Here is a 7,650-nt window from a genome sequence, read left to right on the forward strand (position 1 = left end):
AGCTCTGGGAACCAAAAGATAGCTCAAGAAACAATCATAAATAGCTGACCAGTGACAAATCCTGTAAGCATACACTGTCTCCTCTCTGGGCGATGACAGAACCTGTATCTGTCTCAAGACTGAACCCTGAACAATGCCTCAACGGCCTGACGCATAAGATGCAATCCAGTGTCTACACAAAGTCATACATCCTAAGGGATAAAAGTCGCCGAAGAGGATGCGTGTAGAGGGGAACTCCAGCAACCTAATCCACCTCACACTGGGTAACCCAGCCCCCAGTGCTTGGCTTCAAAAAACCTCACACACGACCCTCTCAGATGGCTCAGCAAACTGCCCAGAACTAGCATACATCCTATAATAGACCAATCACTGTCCTATGACCGCTGCGGCGGTCTGTCTGCTAGCGTGACTCACAACTAGCAGACCCACAATCACAGTACATCAATCTGCAATACATGCCAGTGGTGTCAAGCCGTCGTATGGCCACACCTCCCCTGGAACCTGGCAAGCACAAGAAGTAGCAATGCAGACTGCAATATATATATCTGATGATATATATGTGTACCTGGTCTATAGATGATGCTCTGAAGACGAATAAGTGATGTATGTCGATGTCGATATTGATGTCGACCACCTCCTGCTTGCCAATCTACACAAGACGGATTTCTTTGCGGCTGAAATCTATCTTTTGCTGTAGTGCTCAGAACGAAATTCTGAGGGCATAAACGGCTTCGAAAGGGGGGTAAAACCCCAGGTCGCCTGGTGGAAACGCTCCCGGAACGCCGAGTGTGAATTTTCGAACTCCGGATCCAGAATCTGCCGGAAAAGTGCGCGCGCGCGCGATTGCGCAAATCCGCACTGAACCAAGGCTCTGATACCAATTGAAGTCGCGGAGCGGAGCGTGGGTCGACTCTCTCTCTCACACACACACACAGCTTACACAGTACACAGTACGCAGAGATCTGTTAGAAGGGTTATCCCCCAAAATCCTTAGTATTCACAAAGAATATGTTAGTATATACAAAGAGTTAGAGGTAAGTGAGTTAGGCGGGCGGGCGGCCATATCCGCATAAGAGGCCACTTGGGCTTTAATCCCAACAGGTTTTGTCTAGGATTGCATTTTCTAGTTCCAGGACTTGACTTCTATATACAAGAAAGGCTTGAACTTTTAAGTTTGAACCTCTTGTCTTTGGTAGCCACAAGGCTTTCATGAGGCCCATCGTATGCACTTGAGGTTTGAACTAAAGTTCAAGCTTAAAGGTGTTGTTCTATGCCCTTGGTAGTCACAATGATGTCATGATGCTAGCCTTGCACAACAGTGTTGTACTAGCATATGAAGGTGACATGCGAACCTCTTGCTCTCCTTGGGAGCCACAAAGATATCATGAGTTTATCCTTGCAGCTTATTGATATACTAGCACATGTAATTGATTCTCAACCTTGAGCTCAAGCCTAAAAGTGCTATTATATGTCCTTGGTAGCCTCAAGTATGTCATGAGGCTACTCTTGCACCCTAGTGCTACACTAGCATATGCCTACCAGGCTCAAACTTAGGTTCAAGCCTAAAGGTGTTGTTCTATGCCCTTGGTCGCCACAAGAATTTCATGAGGCTCCCCTTGCATTGTAGGGATACACTAGCATATGTAGGCATGCTAGTGATGCATTAGCATATGTTCTAAGGCTTTCCTTGCATGGTAGTGATACACTAGCATATGTAGGGTAGGATCAAACTTAAGTTCGAGCCTCTTTCCATTGGTAGCCACAAGGATGTCATGATGCTAGCCTTGCATGATAGTACTACACTGGCATATATAGGCAAGGCTTGTAATTGATTTCGAGCCTCTTGCCACTTGTCACCACATGCAAGGATGTCTGAGGCTAGCCTTACATGGTAGTTCTACATTAGCATATGCAACTAGGGATCCAACCTAAGTTTGAATGAAGGTTTTATTCTACATGCCCTCTATAGCCATAAGTATTTCATGAGGTTAGCCTTGCACACTAGTGCTACACAAACATATGCAGATAGGGTTTGAACTTAAGTTTGAGCCTAAAGGTGTGTCTCTATGCCCTTGGTAGTAGCCTCAACGATGTCATGAGGACAGCTTTGCATGTTAGTGGACCACTAGCATAGGAAGGAGAGGCTCAAACCTAAGTTTGATCCTCTTGCCATTGGTAGCCACAAGGATACCATGAGGCTAGCCTTGCATCCTAGTGCTACACTAGCATACGTAGTTGAGGCTCAAACTTAAGTTTGATCCTAAAGGTATTATTCTATGCCCTTGGTAGCCACATGGATGTCATCATGCTAGCCTTTCACCATAGTGCTACACTAGCATATGTCGACGAGGCTCAACGCTTAAGTTCGAGCCCAAATGTGTTGTTCTATGATCCTAGTAACAACAAGGATATCAAGAGGCTCACCTTGCATGGTAGTGCTACACTAGCATATGTAGGCAATGCTCAAACTGAAGTCATTGGTAGTGACAATTATTTCATGAGGCTAATCTTGCATGATAGTGCTACACTAGCATATGCAATTGAAGTTCGAACTTAAGTTTGAGCCTAAAGGTGTTATTCTATATCATTGGTAGCCACAAGGATGTTATGAGGCTAGCCTTGCACTCTAGTGATTTCTAGCATATGCATGTGAGGCTTAGACTTAAGTTTTAGCCTAAAGCGGTTGCTCTATGCCCTTTCTAGTAGCCTCAACAATGTCATGAGGCTAGCATTCGGCACCCTAGTGCTACATTAGCATATCCAATGTATGCTCAAACTTAAGCTCAAGCCTAAATGTGCTAATATGTGCCCTTGGTAGCCAGGAGGATGTTATGAATCTACCAAAGAGGATATCATGAATCTAATCTTTCATGTTAGTGCTACACTAGCATACGCATGTGAGGCTCAAACTTAAGTTCAAGCCTCTTTGCCTTTGGTGCAAGGCTAGCCTCATGACATCCTTGTGGATACCAAAGGCATAGAATAACACCTTTAGGCTCGCACTCAAGTTCAAGAATAAACTACATATGCTTGTGTATTAATAGGCTGCAAGGCTAGACTCATGACATCCTACCAAAGGCAATATATAACACCTTTAGGCTCGAACTCAAGTTCGAGCCTAAACTGCATATGCTTGTGTATTAGTATGGTTAGTCCTACACGACTTTATGTAGTCGAGGCTCAAACTTAAGTTCAAGCCTGACAATGTTATTTTATATCCTTGGTAGGCACAAATATGTCATGAGGTTAAGTCAAACTTTTGCTAGCTGCAAGGAGTTCAAGAGACTAACTTAAGGTGAGAAGATGTTTGAGGGAAAATGTGCAAAAAAAGACATAATCTTTCATGTTTCCTTGAGGAAATAAACATCGGTGTAAGATGCATTTTGTGTTTCCCTAAAGCTCTAAATGAAGGTTCTTTTTTCCGTGATGTACCCACATGTATGAAGGTTGGTGTTTGAATGATGTACGCTTATACAAGAAGGTTGATGGTTGAATGATGTATGCATATTTTTGGCTAAAAGCTTATTGTCTTGAATGTATGCACCAATGATGAACAAATGTATTTCAAGATTCATTCATTATTTTCGATGCCGTATATTGTTCTATACTATGAATTCTTGAGGATAGTTGCTTGCATATAGGAACTAAACATTTCACCTACCCTTGGATGTCAAGCATTCTTCTCTCGAAACATTGTGCTTGCATGCATATTTTCTCACCATGTGACTAGCCTTTTCGTTCTACAAAAACAATTAAAAAAGTTTACACAAAACTTACAAATGAGGCCATATGTTTGTAGACATATGCATCCATGACGTCCGAATTTTGGTTCTCCAGCTTGAGCTCGAGGTTGAAGGTTGAGGTCCAAGTCCTAAAGCATGCGTACTTTATCTTGGACTCAATGTTGAGTTACCTAGAACTTGACTCAAGCTCGAACTTGACGTTGAGGTCCAACTATTATGTTCGAACGCTTCAAGCGGGAGTCCAAAGCAAAGGCCAAGCGTGTTTTCAAATGACTTCTATCCTAACCTAAAGAAAACATAAAACAAAATGTATTAATGGAAAAGCACACGTCACGCTGCAAAAAATGCACTTTAATTTGAAATTCAAACATAACGGATGTCAAAGAAGACGGCAAGGGAATGGGGCATGCCGTCCGTCGATCCATGACTCTACAACTCCTAATGCGCAAGGCTCCCTCATAGCCATGATCTCCTCCTTCAGTCTCCCTCATGCGCAAGTGTTGGCAACCTTCTCTCTTTTTCAAAAAAGGTGTACTCTTTTCCATACCTGTCTATAGTTTTTTCTTCTCCTTCTTAAACAGAGCCACGAGGAGGGAGGCGCATGCATAAAACCATGATAGCTGTAAAATCTAGGAACGGGATGTGCAAGCAGAAAGATTAGAGCTCTCTCTCTCTCTCTCTCTCTCTCTCTCTCTCTCTCTCTCTCTCTCTCTCTCTCTCTCTCTCTCTCTCTCTCTCTCTCTCTCTCTCTCTCTCTCTCTAGCAACTAGAACTGAAGTTAGAGCACCATGTCTTTATCAACCTAGAAGCTCAAACTTAAGTTCGAGCTCCATGTCAATATCTACCTAGGAGCTCGAACTTATTTTTGAGCTCGAGGCCTTTATCTACCTAATCTACCTAGCATTTTAAACTTAAGTTTGAGCTCTATGCCTCAATCTAGCTTGAAGCCCAAGCTCCATGCCTTTTCCTCCTAGCAACTTGACCTCCATTCCCATATCTACCTAGAAATTTGAATAAATGACTGACTTTTATTAGTAGATTTTGACATTCGATATATAGCTTGGTGGTTCATTCAAAGCCATTGCAATTTAAGGTAGATTAAGGAAGCATGCAACTTGGCTGAGCTGGTAGGTAGATTGAGTCATGGAGCTAAAACTTAAGTTCGAGCTGTTAGGTAGATAAACGCCTATAGCTCAAACGTAAGTTTGAGCTCTGAGGTAGATATTGACATGTAGCTTGATCTTAACTTTGAGCTCCATTTCTATATCTACCTGGCAACTCAATTGAGCTCCTTACCTCAATCTACCTTCAAACCCAAGCTCCATGTCTTTTCCACCTAGCAGCTTAATCTTCATCCCTGTATCTACCTAAAAAATTGAGCTCCATGTCAAATGTTTTGAAATAAATGAATGAATTTTATTAGTAGATTTTGACATTATTGAGTTTGACATTAGATAGCTTAAAGGGTCATTCAAAGCCATTGCAATTTAAGAGGAGTCATGGAGCTTGGCTGAGCTGCTATGTAGATTGAGTCATGGAGCTCAAACTTAAGTTTGAGTTGTTAGGTAGATAAAGGCCTACGTTTGAACTTAAGTTTGAGCTCCATGCCTATATCTACCTAGCAGCTCAAAAGACCTCCACACCTCAATCCACCATGAAGCCCAAGTTCTATGGATTTTCCTCCTAGCAGCTTGAGCTCCATCCCGACATCTACTTAGAAATTTGAACCTCATGTCAAATATTTTAATGGATGACTTGTCTTAGTAGGTTTTGACATTAGTTAGTTTGAAGTTAGATAGCTTACTAGGTCATTCAAATCCATTGCAAATCAAGGTATATTGAGGAGGCATGGAGCTCGATTGAGCTACTATAGGTAGATTGAGTCATGGAGGTTAAACTTAAGTTTGAGCTATTAGGTAGATAAAGACTTGAAGCTCAAACCTGAGTTTGAACTCTATGGTAGATATTGACATGGAGGTCAAACCTAGCAGCTAAGCCGAGCTCCATGCCTTTTTCTCCTAGCATCTTGAGCTCCATCCCTATATCTACCTAGAAATTTGAGCTCCATGTCAAATATTTTGACAAAATTTAATGATTTTTATTACTAGATTCTGACATTAGGTAGTTTGACATTAAATATCTTACGTGTCATTCAAAACCATTTTGACATCTTGAGCTCCATCCCCATATCTACCTAGAAAAGGCCAAGATCGTGGCATTAGGTAGTTTGAAACTAGATAGCTTAGTGGGTCATTCAAAGCCATTGCAATTTAAGTTATGTATAAGTGATGGCACATCTTTTATATAGTACAAAGTTCATTGTAAAAATATTGATTGGTTACCCAAAAGTTGTATAGAGTTATAAAAACGAAATCACCCAAGAAAACCCAAGATTCATGAAGGCGTTTCAAAAGTATTATCACCCTTTGACTACGTTAAACACAATGAGAAATTTGTGGAGGGATTAAAGAACTTCAAGTATGTTAGTTGGTGGAAAGATTCCTAGTAGCAAGAGGAAGGAGACAAATGTGAGTATGCTAGGCGGTCTCGTAGGTGATTCAACCCGGTACTCATGTACTGGAAGAATCTTATGCAAGCTATGCAAACATCCGATGCAAGAGAATACACTTTCTTTGATGAATATTGCTAAAGAAGTATATATAAACAAGCTCATTCTTTTAACCTTCCATTGAAAGATAATCAAGATGCATGCCTTAGTGTAATTGAGGGCCACTGTCATGGTCCAATGCACAAAAAACCTGTTGAGGAGCTCAACCCCACTCTTGATGTGGCAAAGGGAGGCTGTGTAACCTTGTGATGAACATTATCAAACTTGGTTTATAATTTTATTAGAACAACGAGTCAAAAAACTACCTACAAGTCAAGGTATAATACTAGGTACCAATTTCAAAGAACAAAAAGGAAAGTGATCTGAAGGTTTACAAGGATTCTTTGGAACAAGTAATGATGAGAGAAAATAAATGATCCTTGCGCTGCGGGGAAGAAAGTGAGTGCATCACTTGGGCATTGAAGACCAATGGTCGACGAATCATCCTTGAAAAAATTAAGATGCCAAAGGCAATAATCCTCAAGACCAAAATACAGTCAGATGGAACTTGATGAGCTAAGGCACCAAATTTAAACACAAATGACAAGGAATGGTTGCTTAGCATTGACATTGTAGTTTTGTAATCTTCTGACAATTTTTCAAGTTAGTAGACTCGTAGTTAGACTCATTATCAACATTATAATCTTCAAGAAATCTCATCAATATGAATGGTATACTTTTCAATTTAATCGCCCAAGCCTCTCTTGCAATGTACATTTTAATTGTTTTGGCAATGAATCATGTGTGGTTGGCAAACTTTATTTTGGGTGCGTGTATATTTATAAACTATCGTGTGTAGACACACCCTAGGTGTATAGTATGGTTGTTGGCAACACACAACAATAGATCTTGTATAGAGTCATTAGCATTCACTAAACATTATACCATAGCTATCTTTTGTGCAACAACCTAGCACAAGTAAATCTCACCTCAAGTCCATGTGGCACAAAGAATTTTCCCAAATTAGTGCATTTTTTCCTATTTTCCTAAATATGTGTTCCGTATACTTTAAGTAGGGCTATACTCATCTGCAATGAAGATCTTCCCGTGTACCGTAAGTAGCAGGGGACTTTTTTTATCTTCCCTCAATTACCTCAAAAGGTGCTTTTCCCGTGGAAGTATGTACAGTGTTGTTGTAAGCATACTCCATTAAGGGTAAGTACTTCTCCCATTGGAATCTTTGATCTACTTCCATTACATAGGCTTTTAGTAGATCCAGAATTATTAGGTTAGCTATTTCACTTTGGCCATCCATTTGCGGGTGATAGGACGAAGAGAAGTTTAGCCTTGTCCTTAAAT

The sequence above is a fragment of the Adiantum capillus-veneris genome, chromosome 25, assembly GCF_014529385.1.
Source record: "Adiantum capillus-veneris isolate H3 chromosome 25, ASM1452938v2, whole genome shotgun sequence".
In the NCBI taxonomy this organism is placed as follows: Eukaryota; Viridiplantae; Streptophyta; class Polypodiopsida; order Polypodiales; family Pteridaceae; genus Adiantum; species Adiantum capillus-veneris.